This window comes from Octopus bimaculoides, chromosome 20, assembly GCF_001194135.2.
Source record: "Octopus bimaculoides isolate UCB-OBI-ISO-001 chromosome 20, ASM119413v2, whole genome shotgun sequence".
Lineage (NCBI taxonomy): Eukaryota > Metazoa > Mollusca > Cephalopoda > Octopoda > Octopodidae > Octopus > Octopus bimaculoides.
Window position 1 is genome coordinate 9,291,684 of NC_069000.1, and position 17,238 is coordinate 9,308,921.

Consider the following 17,238-nt stretch of genomic DNA (forward strand, 5'->3'; position numbering starts at 1 on the left):
CCACCACCATTATTTACTATTTATCATCTCTTACTTTCTCCTCATTTGTCTACAACTTTTTTTATCTTCTCACATTTTCTTTATCTTTCTTATTTGAATGCTAATCTCTTTTATCTTTCTCTCCCTCTCTCTGTATCTTACTCCAATTTTATTTCTCTTTCTCTCACTCTTCACCAATATCAACAGCAATATCACTGTTATCACCACTGCCACCACCACTACCATAAATACCAATTGTTGCTTTTTTGAATCATTTCCCTTAGTGTAACACAAAAGGTAGGTAGAAACATACTATTGCATTAATATATAGATTATAATCTTATATAATAGCATTATATAATTATCATTATCATATCCTGCAATAAATCAATTTACATAGATTTTATAATTTTATATTTATGTATTAACACTAAATTATATCATGAGAGAAAAATAAATGTGCAAAATGTAAATTTAAAAAATGCAAGTGAAGACATTAAATATATATGCTATAAAATTTAATCTCATCAAAAATTCTCTTTCCCATAATTTAAATGAGATTTATAATGTAAGAACTTTTAAAAATAAAAAAAATTGATGCATTTTATGGTTTGCACCAATAAAAATATGAAGAGCATTTAAAACACTCTACTTTTCATTCAATCAATGCTGGAATAAATCAAGAGCATCCATGCATCAGAGCTGAGCATGTATTGTACCTGTATGTAGAGGCCCTGGCAAGGTGTTTGTAGGAAGACTAGCAGCAGTTGCTTATGCATGCCAGTACCTCTTCTTGACATTTCCACCAATGCTAATCATGAAAAATCCTCTCCTCTGCTTTTAGGTCAATACAGCAAGGTACCAGCATTGCTGCAGCTAGGTACCAGTGTTGCTCCAGCTAAGTACCAGTGTTGCTCTCAGAATGCAAAGAACTGGAACAGATGCCATATGGCATCTTACCAGACACTGTAACAGTTCTGTCAATCACTGCCCAGGATTTGCACTTTTTTTGTAGTCCTTGAAAGTAAGACAGGAAAGGCAGAATCTGAACACACAGTGCAGAGTATCAGAACAAATACCATGAGGCATTTCATTGCTCTAATGACTCATCCAATTTGCCTAACTTTTATACAATATTTAAACTTAGGTACGATTATTTATTTCCTATAACCATTTAGGTCATAAAAGACATCACTGAAGATTTTATTTTTGTGTGGTGTATCAAAGAATAATCAGCTTGTCAGAACCCATCCTTCTCAGAGTAATTAATCACAGCTTAATTTATTGGTACAAAACCTTCAATTTCTAATAAGGAAATGACAAATTATTGAAGTCCTCTCCTTTTTAAAGGCTATTAATCATGCAAAAGAAGTTAGATCAGTAGCTGATACAACTACTTGGCTCACAAATAATTAACCTCACTTATTATATTCGATAGTGCTCATTAAATTATGTTTACAACAAGAGTCAATAAAATTGGTTTTTATGTCATAACAAAGACATTTAAAAAAATACAGATTGGTTTTATGTGGAAAATCGTCCCACTTGCTGTGAAAGCAAAGAAAATAGAGAAACCAGTTGATTTTCTATATAAAGTTTTGACATACAATATCATTTCTGCACTTTACCCACCTTTCATCCTCAGTTCCAATATAGAACACCTGTTTCTGACATCACTCAAGAAAAAGGGTGGGCTGGGTGTGTGTGTGTGTGTGAGAGAGAGAGAGAGAGCTCTACTGTTACACTGAATTAAAAATATCAGCTCCTTGTAGTTCTGGAATTGTGGATTGGTTTGAAACTCTCTCCAGAAAAGTTAGTTATTTAAAAATATGAATCTGGTTGATTCCATATTGCTGGAAGTGGTTGTTGTTTAGTGTAGCCCTGGTCAGCTCTGACTGAGCAGATTTATTATGTAATCAACTGCAGGTGTACAGTGCTATATGTGCTATGAGACAATAAGAGAATTTTTGCCAAGTATCCAAAAAGACATATCACCAAACACTGCATCTTTAGATACCTTTGTACCATATAAAATGTTCAAAATAATTAAAGAAATAAGCCAATGCCTGGTTCAAATGATCTACTTCATAAAGTTCTAACTTGCTGAAACACTAGTGACATATTTTAGATGTTCAGTAATCAATGTTTATAGCAAAAAGTTTCTTGAGAGAGAGAAAGTGAGAGAGGGAGAATAAATGTTTTTTTGGTAATCTCTCAAAAAAAGACCATGAGAATGTTTCAATTAACAATGCTACCACATTCTAGCTTTAGGAGATTTACATGCCAGTGATTAAAAGTATGTTCCTCACTGGTCCAGCATGATGTTTATTTGAGAAGTTATCAGGATTTTGAACTTGTGAACTGTGTAAACTAAAATAAACCAGCATGGTCTTACAGAAATGACAGATGATTGAGCTAGTAGCAGCTGTCACAATATATCTAAGGTATTTTTTTATTCTTCTGTATTAAAGTAAAATATCAGTAAACATCAACCAGTGGGAAATACTATTTTCATTTATTTATGCCAAGTTACTGTAAATTCATTCATTCTACAAACAATAAAATGAATGTTGAAGACCTTCTGGGAAAATGGTGAAATCTTTCAAAGACATTACAAAGCCCTGCAGTGACCATTTTCAAAATTTAAATAATTTTTCAAGTTTTGTTTTTGTTCTATTACTGTGTAATAAATATAAACTCAATATGTACAATTAATGCTGGGAAATATATATATATATATATGAAATATTTATTCAGTTTATATCATAGCCTAATTAAAATAAGCTCGTTACTAAAAAAATAAAACTACAGTCCAAACAAATTTCATTTTCCTATTACTTAAGTGCATATGCAGTAGTAAGTTAATAATGTATCAACTTACCAATGTGTGCTTCTCTTTGTGTCCAGATATTAAAAAGAGTTCCTAACTAGGCTTGTAATGTGTGCAACGATTTCTAATTTGTATTCTTTCAAATTGTTTCATTCAACATGAAATAATTTTTATATGCCTTTTATATCAATAAAAGATGATGGTGTTGCCTTTGATCAACAGTTGACCTTAATATTGGTAAAACCTTTTCACAGGATTAGATATGAGAATTTCTGAAGACCCATTGCATACATAATATGACCCGTGCTGAACCAATGAATTGGCAGATTCCTCACAGTTCACTTTTTATTTTTTCTTGCCGGAATTGACAGCGACCTTCCTAATCCTCATTCCATTAACTCTGAAATCCACCAAAGTCCTCTTATCTCTCCTTCTCTATTTCTGGCTTTTATCTAAGTCACTTTTATTTCCATCCTCATTCACTAATATCACTACCACCACTTTTCATCATCTTTTCTGTCAAATGTTTTATCCTTTAAGCTGAAAGACATCTCCAATGAATATCAAGAATCAAAGTAGCATTTAAAATCGCTGTAATGCAAATTTTACTTATTTCTAGTAAAAACAAGATTTCTCTACATCTCTGTTTCTCATGTACATGGTCAAATAAACTCAGAAGAAAGTTATTCAACTCATTGGCAAATCTTTCTAATTTTGGCGCAAAGGTGGTAAGTCAATTATATTGACCCAAATACTTCACTGCTACTTATTTTATCGACTCTGAAAGGGTGAAAGGCAAAGTCAATCGGAACAGAATTTGAACTGAGAATGTAAAGAGTCAAAAGAAATGTTGCTAAGCATTGTTGAACATGCTAATTATTCTAAGTTCACCACCTTAGTTCTTGGTCATAATTCCCTAACGGCTAAATGTACATATGTAGAATAATAAACGTTTTGGTGTTTTTAATAGAATATAGTTATTTTTATGTAACAGTTGTAAGGTGGTTGGTGTTAGGAAGGGCATCCAACCATAAAAAAAAACTCTGCCAAAATAGACAGTGAAGTGTGGTGCAGTCTTCTGCCTAGCCAGCCCCTGTCAAACCATTCAACCCATGCCAGCATAGAAGACGGACATTAAATGGTGGTGGTGATGATGATGATGATGATGACTCTAGGAAGTGATTTTAATAAAGTAGATACTTTTCTTCTTTGTCACACTTTTTGAAATGCAATCTAGCACCCACAAAGGGTGCAAATACCACAGGCATGGAGTGCCTGTTACATATATATATATATATATATATATATATTCAAGCTGTTGGATCTATGAATTGCTACCAGGTGTTTGACTCCTTTCATATGACAAATCTGTTGAAGCAAAGCTGACTAAAGCAGCAAACAACAAGAGTTAGAGGATATATTACACACAGTTCAGGAAGTTCCATCCTATGTCTAAGAATTTTCCTGTTCCTAGTCTATTTTCTGGTACATGAAAACATGTATTTCATTCATTTGTGATTCAGTCAAACACCAAAAATATCTTCAATGAAAATGTCATAAAAACTGTTAATTTGTTACTCATTTATTAACAGAACGAGATCATGTGTGTGTGAAAGTGCACATGTGTGTGCACGTGTGTATATAAAAGTGAGAGAAAGAGCAAAAGAATAAGAGGGGGAAAGTGTATATGTGTGTGTTTATATACTTATATAATAGTTTATTTTACAGTCCACTGGCCTTTATCCAAATGATTCAACTGCCTTTCCTTTGTGACTGTAATAGCTGAGAATTGCTTCAGGATCTGGGACAGGATAGGCTATTCACATTCTTCAACTAACATGTTAAGCTTACAATTATAGAAGCTGGGAAAAGTATCAACTAACATAACTTCTCCCCTTAGCTGTATTTAAACTTGTACATTAATTTGTAGATTTGTTAACCTTCTTAAGTTGGTTATAAATTTCTATATTGAGGCTTATAGTTAAAGAGTTTTCTTCACTATAAAACATTAACATTTTAACATTAGTGGGTGATTACAATACTGCCCCCTCCCCCCACCATCCACTACATCACCCCCAGGTTTTACTGTTTAATAGAGTGCAAAACATTCCATCATATTGATAATCTGATAAGGAGGATGTCCTGCTATTTGCTTTCCTAGAAAAATGATGATTTATCATTGTAATAAGAAGAAAGGGCTAAAAACATTTTTTTTTTCTTTTTCGGCATCTAACATCTTAAAATGTTGGTTAACAGCAAGCATATACAGAAACACACACAAACATGTATACATCTAAACACATGTATACACACATCTACACACACATGTATACATACATCTAAGTATATATATATATACACAAAGAGAAATAGTAGATCTCCAGTTAAAATAATGAGTAAACTATCATATTTCTTTCATACAAAGGTTTTAAATGTCATCTCATCTAGAATCAAGTAGTTCCAGGAGGCAGTCACTTCATACCATCAATATGAACAAAAGGAATAGAGATTATAACTGTAATTGATTTTTAACATAATATTATTTCTTGTGGTTGATGTAAAACCATTGTTAGTCTCACTGTCATCATCAATAACACTACTACCATTGTCATTGTTTCACAGCTGTTTTCCCAAGTTGGCAAGTTTCTTATCAATATGATAATTTGGAGTAGTGCAATAAATACAGTGATTAGTAAAGACAGGTAAAGTTACTGTAACTAGTTTCACATTTACAATCTCAATTCCTACTAGCTTAGTTGCAGCACTTCTAAAGTATACCTGATAATATACTAAGATTAATTTATGACTCCTTACATATGGAAAATGCCTTTTTACGAACAAAAGATGCAAGTTACACTGTCAAGGGTAGTAGACATTGAAAGGCACCAGAAACTAACACATTTATAGACTCAGAAGTGATAAATACATCAATTCTTGAAGTTGCTGACTTTCTCACAAAAGAGGAGAAAACAAAGCTGGGAGGAGGTGATAGAGACTTCATCAGCAATTAACATAAATGAAATAGAATGGATGAAAAAATATTTTTGTTTATCTAAAATCACCTCAGACAATGCCGATAGGCTACTTTTTGACAAAAGTTTAGGGGTAGTGTGGATTGGCATCAATGCTACAAAAATTTTACATACACATGCATATTTAAGACGGCAATTAAAAAGATGGCAGTAAGATATTGATTCAAAATTTAAAGGAAATATGATGAAGTTGCAATTAAAAATGATAAAAATGATAAATGAGATGACAATAAAGGAGCTAATAAAATAAATACTCATTTAAATAAAAGGGGTCCTTGGTAGTAAAAAGGCTGGGATCCAATGCCATAGATTATAGTGCAATAAATTACTTGACTCATTGTGATTAGGGGTATCAAAAGATAGTTGACACCACTGTCTTCAGTGGAAGGGGAAAATTAGAGTTATGACATTTATGCACTTCCAATGAACATAGTGATGAAGACTTCAGCTGGAAATCAAACAATAGGCTGCAAACTTGGATACCAAATTTTCAGCCTATTGTTCAAGTCAAGTAAGCTATTGTTACTCTGCAGTTGTTCCTATTCTACCACCATTCATAGATAGCAACAATCATTTAATTTAACACTAGATATTTCTACGTGAGAGAGAGAGAGAGAGAGAGAGAGAGAGAGAGAGTGGTGAGTTTTAACTAAAGATTGAAGACAATGATTTAAGAGGAATGAGAAATGATATTTGAATAATCAACTTACTGAGTATATTTCTTTCTGTTTTATTAACATATTCATCTATTTTGTTTCATTGAAATTTAAATTCACAAATACAAATGAAAGACCATTTTTTCCATTACAAAATGCATTAGACAAGAACAAACACATATATTTAGTAACTGTTGTTTACTCTCTTTCCAGAAGTTTTAAATGTATAAAATGAAATTATGAATATAAATTAATGTTTATTATAAAATTTACAAATAGTAAGGGAATTGGTGTATTTTTTACTACTTTTATTTTGTTAACAAAACTAAGATACTGGAGTGGCAGCCCCAAACAAATGTAACAGCCATTTTTGTACATCTATCTTAATCAAAATGCCTGAATCATAAAACAAATACCTAATTAATATGTTGCTGTTTCTATTTTCATACATTTTATTGTATTGAATACAGTGCTCCTCTCCTTAATCATATTTGCAACTAACTCTATAAAAATGATAATACAACTGGCATCACAAACTAAAGACGGAGTCTCTACATGGTTGCTCAAATAACTATAAATAGCAGACAGCTCTCCCTCTCTTCTGTCTTAAAAAAAGAAGTACATTATACAATGTCATCTAGAAGGCTGTGGTTGAGGACTAAACAACAACTATCACTACAAACACCACCACTACCATTATGACAATCACTATTACCATAATAACAAGATAATAGCAATAATGACCACCACTGGCATTTCTATTCCGTAAGTGCAATCCTTCTTTGGAAGATACATTTGACAAAATATTTTCCTGAGAAAAAAATGCTAAACCAGGCAACTTTCCAAGTACATGATGTACAAGGTGAAAATTCTTATAAAACAATATATTCCAACATCTCTAGTAATCATATTTATACTGAAAAATTTCATAAAAATACTCATAACATACATGAAAATATAACACAAAATTTAAAAATATCTATGTTTCACCTTATTCTGTTACTGTAGTCTCTCTTTATCACTTTGTCAATGACTATATTTCTATAGTCTTCCCAAACAGATGAATTTTCTTCACTTTAAGAGTACAACTAACCAAGACAAGAGATTTTCCTCTTTACAAAAATATACTCAACTTTATAAATATTTTTAATGAACTGATTCTTGCCAATGCTGTCCACTAGAAGTTCCTTTGAATTCTTATAATTATTCTAGACTTCTTTTTGTCTGCTTTGAATGACTCCAAGACAAACTACTTTCAGCTTGGAATTGAAAATAGGTTAAGTCTCATCTATACAAAATGTAACTAATAATAGTCCTTTTTGAGATTGAAAAAGAAGAAAGTGTTGTCTATATGGCATGAACAGCATTATGACAAGACTAACTTTCTATAAATATGACTGGCATTTTATTATACATTCATTTTATTTTTCAAAGAAAAATTTCTCAATATCATAATACTGAATAAAAGTAGTAGTCATTATAACAATATGATTTACAATATTGCAGCTTATTATCGTTGTGAATAACAAGATGGTGATTGTGGATATGGTGGTAGCTGTAAGATTAATTAAGGAAAGGAACTATACTAAATATTTAAAAAATTCTCACAAGCTATAAAATATTAAATACCACTGAGTTAGTTAGCAGTTACCATATATGTAATTATTAAGTTTATGAGATAAATTAATCAGAGGTAATTAATATATGACAACAGTAATTCATAAGCAGATTGTGTCATGTAATAAGCTTTGAATAAAACATTTGGATACAAGCCAAATATTGATGCAGTTGGAGAATTAGGCATCATCTCATTGAAAGAAAGACCAGAATGAACAAATTAAGTGCAGAATATTTCTTCCTCTTTTTCTAGTAACAGTTTAGTTCCTGTGCTAGATAACCATAAAATACTTATTACCTTGGATGAAACATTCTCCTGCAGGTTTTGATTTTATAACAATCTGAGTTCTACATACTGCAAAATCTAACATACTAATAAAATCCTTGCAAATTCTACAGTGTCCAACTGACAATGGAATGAATAGTACCTCTTCATGGCATTGCTAGGTAGACTTCTCAATTAAGAGATAAGTATATTGTACAGGAGCAGTAAAGCATTGATGACTGACTACAAAACATTGAGCCATTAGTTGAGAGAGTAACATATTATTAACTTGGTTAGTTGCTAGCCTTAGTATAAAATATATTGCTACAAATATAGAGTGCAGGTTACATAACTAGCAATTCTTTCATTGGTATTTCATAACAATATTATTAAGTTTAACTCCTACAACAATAAAAGGACATTCAATAAAAGCTAAATAGACAAGTGGACTCCTATTTCTCCTTCCCTCTATTGTGTGTGAGTGTGTGTGGTTATAGTTAATTTTTGTTCATTGCAGAAGGTCGTCTACACTTCATGCAAAGGATTCGACACCAGTTAGCAAAGTGAATTATATATAAAAGTTAAATGCATATTTGCTACTCATCTAGACCTCTCTCTCCTCATACATACGTGTGTGTGTGTGTGTGTGTGTGTGTGTGTGTGTGTGTGTGTGTGTGTGTGTGTGCGCGCGTGCGTGTGTGTGTTGAATAAGTTATTAAGTTGTTACTTAGCAGACTGTCATTTAAAAAGGCAAGTTCAAACTTTGACATAAATGGCATGAACAATAACTACTTTGATAGTTGCAGTGTAGAAACAGTGAAGTAAACTTACCAAATAAAAGATTATTGAAAACTAAGAAAATAATATTTACCTTTCTACTTTTCTATCTTTTGAAACTTGCAAATACATGTACATTCATGTTAAAGACACATAAGCAGACAAACACACATACACACGCATGCACACGTGCACACACACACACACACACAAACACACAACAACAACAACATGATTCTGCTATATAATGAAACAAACTCCTGAGTACTGAGACTGTTTTATTTCTTAAATTATCTGGGAATAATTTGATATGGAATCACCAAATTTTGAACATTAACATCTTGTTATTTTAGACAGGGATTTTGAATATATATATAATGGAAATGGTTTTAAGTTGAAAATGTTTGATAAAATTAATGTAAATATTGTAATCTTTTAGATGAAAATCTTAAATTGTAAGAAAATCAAAACATTTCTTAAATTTTGAAAGATACGATTAATGTATACCTGAAATATCAAATCTAAACCATTTTAATTACTTAAGAATATAAAGAAATGCTTCTTTCTAATAAAATTATCTAAATATGAACATATCTCAATATTTTAAAATAAATTTTAGCAGAGACAAGATAGTGTCACTTTTTAAAAGAATGAAAATAAAAATCATAATATATGCCTGGGTAACTAAAAATAATACTATTGTTATAATCTAATATACAAAGAATCCAATTTTTCAAAATGAAAGGAAATAAAAATTGAGATCATAGTCTCATAAAATTTCATGGTTTCAAAACAAATAAAAGAAAAAAAATCATGTAATAATATGAAGCTAAAAGTGAAACACACACAAGCAAATGAAAACATTATGTGATGACATGGAGCTAAAAGTGGAATAAGACTTTATGAAAAAGCATCATAAAATTTGATTAATATCATACTATTTTCCTCATTTAAAATTAGATGATAGAAATCACTAAAGTTGATTACTGTCTAGAAACTATAGATTTAACTGAAGTTTCATATTAAAAATGGTCAAATTGAACATGAGAAATTGCAAATCCTTATATTTGCTTTTAATAATATAGCAAATATTATCTTATATCTGTCCTCTCTGTGTGTGTGTGTGTGTGTACATGCAAGTGCACATGTGTGATGGTGTATCCCTGTCTTGATATTGTGTCATGGAAGATTTGAAATGGTGATTTTGGTTTCCAATATTCCACGAAAGTTTCTCTGACCATGGAGAATTGTTACCCTGTTTGGAAATAGGTGATGGTTGGCAACAGAAACTGCATCTGGGTGTAGAAAATCTGCCACAATGAATTCTCTCTGACCCATGCAAGCATGGAAAAGTGAATGCTAAGATGATGATGACAACAATGACAACGATATGATGATGATCATGATGTCCCATGAGATTTAAATATCAAGAAGTCGATAATGGTATAAACAATGAATTATCATTTATAATCATTCATGTATGCTGATACTGCCTTCATTTGCAGTTTTTCAAAGTATTGTTTTGTGCACAGAAATACAACCATCTGGAACTTGTCAATAATTCAATGTCTCCAGCAAACTTTTCATATTTGATGACAATGCAAAATGATCAATCTGAAGCATGTGTGCATGTGTGTGTGTGTGTGTCGGAGATTACTTCATGCTAAATTAACATTTTTCCAAGAAAAGGAATAACTATTGACATCAATATATAATTGAGTCACACAGAAAATGGATAATTCATTAATGTTATCATATGCATGAAGAATCCTATTTTATAGAGAGAGCAAAACATCATAATCTTCATGTTTTTGATTAAAGTTTTATAAAGGTAGTCCAAGTATTCTAACAAGAATGAAAATACACTTTTCAGGGAATGTAACATTTTACTGTCTCTTACATCATTAACAACAGCAATAAAAAAAAACTCCTTTACCTCAATGAAACATTCAATCCAAAGAAGGCAAGAGTAAAACAGCATTCAGTTGTAACCTTATACAGTTAATATTTTCTGGATATTTTTGTGGTCTGTGTAGGGAAACATGCATGCTGTGAGATAGTATTACAAAAAGACATTAACTAGCTATTTAAATAGGGCACACAGGAGCTAAGGTGTGAAGTGAGATTTGAAAGAAATTGTGATAGCACTAAAAAATGCTGTGGAACAGAAAATATTATGATAATGTCAAAAACGTTTCAGAGAAATATAATAAATGTATATGTCAATGTTTGCATGAATATATATGTAATAATAAAAATAATTTCATGTATTACACACACACACACACACACATACACACACACACACAACACAATGTAGATAATTCTGAAGTTATTTATTCATTTAGAAAGCCTTTAACTGTAGAGATTGAAATGATGCAAAACATCCTATTGTTCCCCATGTAAGCAGAAAAGTAATTGGAAATCTTCTTACAAATCTGCTTTGGAAATCTGATAATGAGGGATGAAGCTCATTTCATCTCAATGGCATGGTGAATCAACAGAACTGTCGTTATTGGGCTCTTGAAAATCTAAGAGAACTGCACGAAAGACCACTGCACAGCCCAAACGTGTTGGTCTCATGTGCTGTTGGAAAAGTTGCCATCATTGGTCCTTACTTTTCTGAAGACAATAATGGAAATGCTGTTACTGTGAACTCTGGGCATTACATCAAGATGATAAACAACTTCTTTGTGCCTGAATTACAACGGAAACATATGCCTATTCGATGTGTGTGGTTTCAGCAGGATGGGGCAACAGCCTACACGGCCAGAGCATCAATAGGTGTTCTTTGCTCTCTCTTTGGTGACGACCTCATTTCCAGGTCTGTTGACATTCCTTGGCCCCTTTGGTTTCCTGATTTGTCCATGTGTGATTATTTCTTGTGGGAAAACCTCAAGGCATGCAAATATGCGCATAAGCCCCATACATTAGATGATTTGAAGGAAGCTATTCACATGGAAGTTGCCCAAATTGACAGAGCAATGCTGGAGGGAGTAGAGGCCAACTTCCAAGAACACCTTCAGAAATGCATCAATGAAAATGGACACCAAATGATGGATGTTGTTTTCCACACTTGACTTTGACAAATGCTAATTCAATACGAACACATTAACGTCAATAAAATTTGTTTGCATCTAAAATTAATGATTTTGTGAATTTTTCAAAAACGTCTGTCCTCTCTGCCCCACCCTGCATTTATAAATACATTGGAAAAGGAATATATTTAAAATTTAAAACAAGCATGAATTTTGAACAAGGGGCAAATTACACATGGTACCTGATATGCCCTTAGAGTAGCAAGTAGGAAATGGTTTAACCCCAGATTTCTATTATACAATGAGAAAATGGCTAACAACCAAAATGAGTGTAAGAACAAAACAAAAAAATATGTAGTGTATTTGAAATATTTATAAAGCTAACTTGAGAGGAATTCAACTGAGAGTGAATTCAAATATTTTCAGAACTTTTATTAATGTTAATAATAATATCTATATGATGTAACTAGATTACTGGTTAGGTTTGACTTGCCAAAGTTATCATATTTCTTAATATATTTCATGTCAGGGGTAGGAAGATGAGTACGACTTCCGTGACTGACAAACTTTCAGACAATGGAAGGAAATGGCTAATGCTATCTTGGCTTTAACAACAAAAACAAAACCATAAACTATGTTTCCATATTTATAGTTTGTAAATTTAATCTCTCATTATATATGAAAAAAAAAAGTATTTGAGAGTATATATTAACAGGTCATGGCCAAGATGGTTATAAGTTTGCTGCAATAAAAGCTTTGCAAAAAGACATTCATTATTAAATACAACTCAATTAGAACTTTAGCTTCGTAGATTACTAAGAAATATTATCTAGAGCATGTTATTTCCTACATATAAATAAATAGGAGTATTGCTGAAAGACTGTGCCGTTTAGCAGAGATCAGTACATTCATTGTACATATATCTTTCTAGTACAATTAGATATATATATATATATATATATATATATATATATATATATATATATACATACACACACACACATATGTATAGAACGCCCCCATACATAATATTAATCTGTCTATATGCTTATACACACACACACACACACACACACACACACACACACACACACACACACAAACATACAAAGGGTTCTCATTTGGTAATCACAGTAGTCCATAGTATGTTTTTTCATATTCTTACAAAATGGCAAAATGGTCGTAACATTTCAGCAAAATGTTAAGTTTCATAAAAGGTAGAACAGGAAAAAATAGACCCTCTAGTGAAATTATTGGTGATATGTTTTGCTGAAAAACTGTGGGCATGTTGTAAGAATATGCATGGTCGACAGAAACTGAAAGAAGTCCATTGTATGTGTGTGTGTGTGTGTGTCTACCCACCACTAACAACCAGTGTTGATGTGTTTATGTCCCTGTAACTTAGTAGTTCACCAAAAGTGTCTGATAGAATAAGTATCAGTACTTTAAAAAAAAAAGTACCAGGGTCGATTTATTTGACTAAAACTCTTGAAGGCAGTGCACCAGCATGGACACAGAGTGAAGGGAAAAATAAACTCTTGTTTGTCTATTGAACTATATATTTTTTAAAAAACTTTTATATAATAACATCATATTTGTCATATCCTGTAAAAATGGTGCCATCTTTTGTGGAAAATCATCAACAGGCTTCACCTCCAAGAACTTATAAGAAAAAATTATTTTTAAAGGTTCTAAATTTGAAGAAATATATTGGCTATTCTTTCAGATTTGTATATTACAGAGATTAGTTTATCAAAGATTAATCAGTTAGACTCAACTCTAACACAAAGACAATGAAGTAAAAAAATATATATAAACTAAAACAGTACTTTTTTTTTGTTATTGTCATTTTTATCATTGTCAATTTTATTGTTGTGATTAAAGATTAGAGTAAAATTGGTTGATTAAGGGAGGGAAAAAAACAGCTTAATATCAGGACAAAACTATGTCTTAATTGGTTTTCTTTGAGGAAAAAATTTCATTAAAAAATTATTATCACTAGCAGAGAATATTTAAAATAACAAATATAAAAAAATATCATAATTGACAGGGGGAAAAAAGACAAATAAAAAGAAATAGTTTTGTATTTCAATGCAAGAAGTATTTAGGGAATAAAGGTAACTGAAGAAGAAACTGCTGTTTCTATTAATCTAAACAAATAAAAAAAACAAATGTGTCAAAGTATCTTCAGAAAATAAAACTATTCCAGCAGTTTTGAAAATTGCTGACAAAAGAATGTTTTGTCAGTGCAAGACAGATGCTGTCAAGTACACTCCTTTCTATTGCAATTTTCATACATCAGCACTTCAGGTTTTCATGTATCTTTAGTTGTAACAATGGAGTAATCTCACCAAAGGAGATTAATGCAAGACACTGCTTATATTTTCAATGAAATAATTTAAAAGAGCTCAGTAAGAATTGTTCTTTGATATACTATTGCAAGTGATTAGTCTACATTTCAGAGTTGGGCCCTACCTAGCATAAAATAAGATTAAAAGAAGTTTTGCATTTGTCTGGCCATAGGTCATAGTTTAATTGAATTAAAAGAAAAGACAAAATAATAATTATGAAAACAAAAGGACAGAAATAAAACTCCAAAATGGCAGGAGAAGAAGCATAAAACATTTTATAGAAATAAATGATTAGGGCTATTATCTTTTTAAACTACAGGAGTTAATTATAATTTCATTTAAATTTATTGAATCACTTGCTTTTTTTTTTAGCTTTTCTAAAGCTGACAAAGTACTTAAGTAATGTTACTTTTCCGTAATAAATAATAAAACATGACATTTATCGGAGTTGAAATTACCATTTTTGTGAGTACTTAAAAAAAAAAAAACTTCACTGAAATTTTGACAACACAGTACATGCCATTTATATGAACACTAGAATCAACAAATCATATAGGTTGGCCAGGTAAACTTCAGTGTTATAGTTAAAGTATCATAAATTCATGTTGTATCACAGCCATTAAACTGTTCTTTGGGCGAGGTACTGAACAGCTCTTCCTAAAAGTTACCAGGCAACGGATTAAGTAAGACAGAAAAAAACAGGAAGTCCGAAAGTCACTGAAGGAGATGATGATGAGAAGGAGAAGAAGAAGAAGAAGAAGAAGAAGAAGAAGAAGATATAGGCACAGTGTCTGAAATTTGAAGGAGGGGATTAGTCAATACCATTGATCCCAATACTGGACTGGTACTTTATGTAACAAGCCAAGATGAAAGAAAAGCAAAATTGATCTCAGCAAGATTTGAACTCAAAATACAAACCACAAGAACAAACACCATAAGTCATTTTATCTGATGCTCTAATGATTCTGCCAATCCATCAAATAATAATAATCAATAGATACTTTACTGCACTGAAAGATATCCATTTACAAGAAAATGAAAAACAAATGATCAAAATATTGAAAGATACCTATGTAGGTAATAGATTAACTTAGTGAAGTTTTATTGATTTTTTTGTCTCGTATAAATAACATTCTGAAATGTTTGCACTGATGCTTGATTAGTCAACATGTATAAATACGCTAAAAGAGAGTGAATCAAATCAATATCATACAAATTTAGTCCCCACAAAAAAAAGAAAAACTGTCAAACAATACAAATGAAAACCCTCTCATATGATCGATCCAAGGTTAAGACAGATGAGTAATTTGAATTTTATGCCTAAAAATTATGAAAAGTGGTGCATGCAAAACACCAAAATAAATAAGTTGGTACCTTCAATCTGCATCTTCTAACACTAAAACAATAGCATTTACTCTACTCCTTTGTACAAGCTAAACACACAGCTCCTCCACTCAAGCAAATCCATAACACTTGTCTCCTCTCTTTCCATCCAAAATAAAATAAAAATAACTCTGATAGGCACAGCCCATATCCTACCCAAAACACTTTCAATTTGAAAGCACATACAACACATACTACATAATCACCACACAATATTGTAAGTACAACCCATACAACATATACTCTACACAACAAACAGGCAAAACACTATGATAATACCTGAAACAACAAACCCACAAAACATCCAATACCAACAAAAGACAAAACAGCACACATCTTCAATATAGAGGTGCACCTTGTGGTGCAATAGAATCTTGTATAAAACTGTGATTTATAGCTTAGGCACAAGCCCATTCATTTCGGAGAGAAAACAGCTGAGTATATCAACCCTGATATCTGACTTGTAGTATTTTATTGAGCCTAAAAAGATGAAGGACTAAGTTGACTACAGTTTTGCAAGAACTACAAGAAAAGTGGCAACAAGTCAAGTCCATTATACAGTCTCAATTCACCTAAGAAATCACTTTACTTTTTTTATATTGATAATTATCTAGGGAAAATCAGGAACATTATAGCCCTTTTCCCTATCAAGAGTTACAAGACCTTGTGTCTAGTCAAAAGAAATTTATATTAAGATTTTAATGAAAAGTAATCCTCAATTGAGGATAAAGAAAATTGTTTTAAAAGCCAAACCTCAGAGGAAGTAATAAAATAGAAATAGAAGTGCTTGGAAGAAGTAAATCTTTTAACATAATATCACAGCTATTACAAATAGTTAGGCAAAACTTGCATTATAAAGAAGAGTACCAAACGAGTCAAACATTAATTTCCTGAGAACAGCGTTAAATATTCATGTGATGGTAGCAATGAAATTGCTTTACCCTTTCCAATGATGGGACCAAGTGTAAATGTAATTGAAAGGGGTCAATTGAAAGGATGAATAGGCACACACATATCTTTAAAGGTACAAGCCTTATAAAAGGTTTGTATTGTCCTTGTTTAATGAAATATGACAGAAGATAAGTAGACTGACACAACCCTGATAGATATTTCTCATTGTTTTGAACAAAAATCCCATAATTATATGAACATAAATTAACATTCACGTGCATATTTTAAGATAAGAATGAATAAACATATATTACCAATAAGAATTCTTTTGATCAGGTACATGGTCAATTGAAGATGGGTAAATCAACCTCAATGTATTAACAGTCAACTCTATATTCTAATGTGAAATCAATGATTTT

The 17,238-nt window shown here is 31.5% G+C and overlaps 1 protein-coding gene across 1 annotated transcript in view; it reads right to left on the minus strand.

The window, feature by feature from the left end:
• Positions 1–17,238, minus strand: part of LOC106874758 (uncharacterized) — a gene marked incomplete at its 3' end in the record, with an annotated part of 317,509 nt that overhangs the window by 119,882 nt on the left and 180,389 nt on the right. The window lies entirely within an intron of this gene.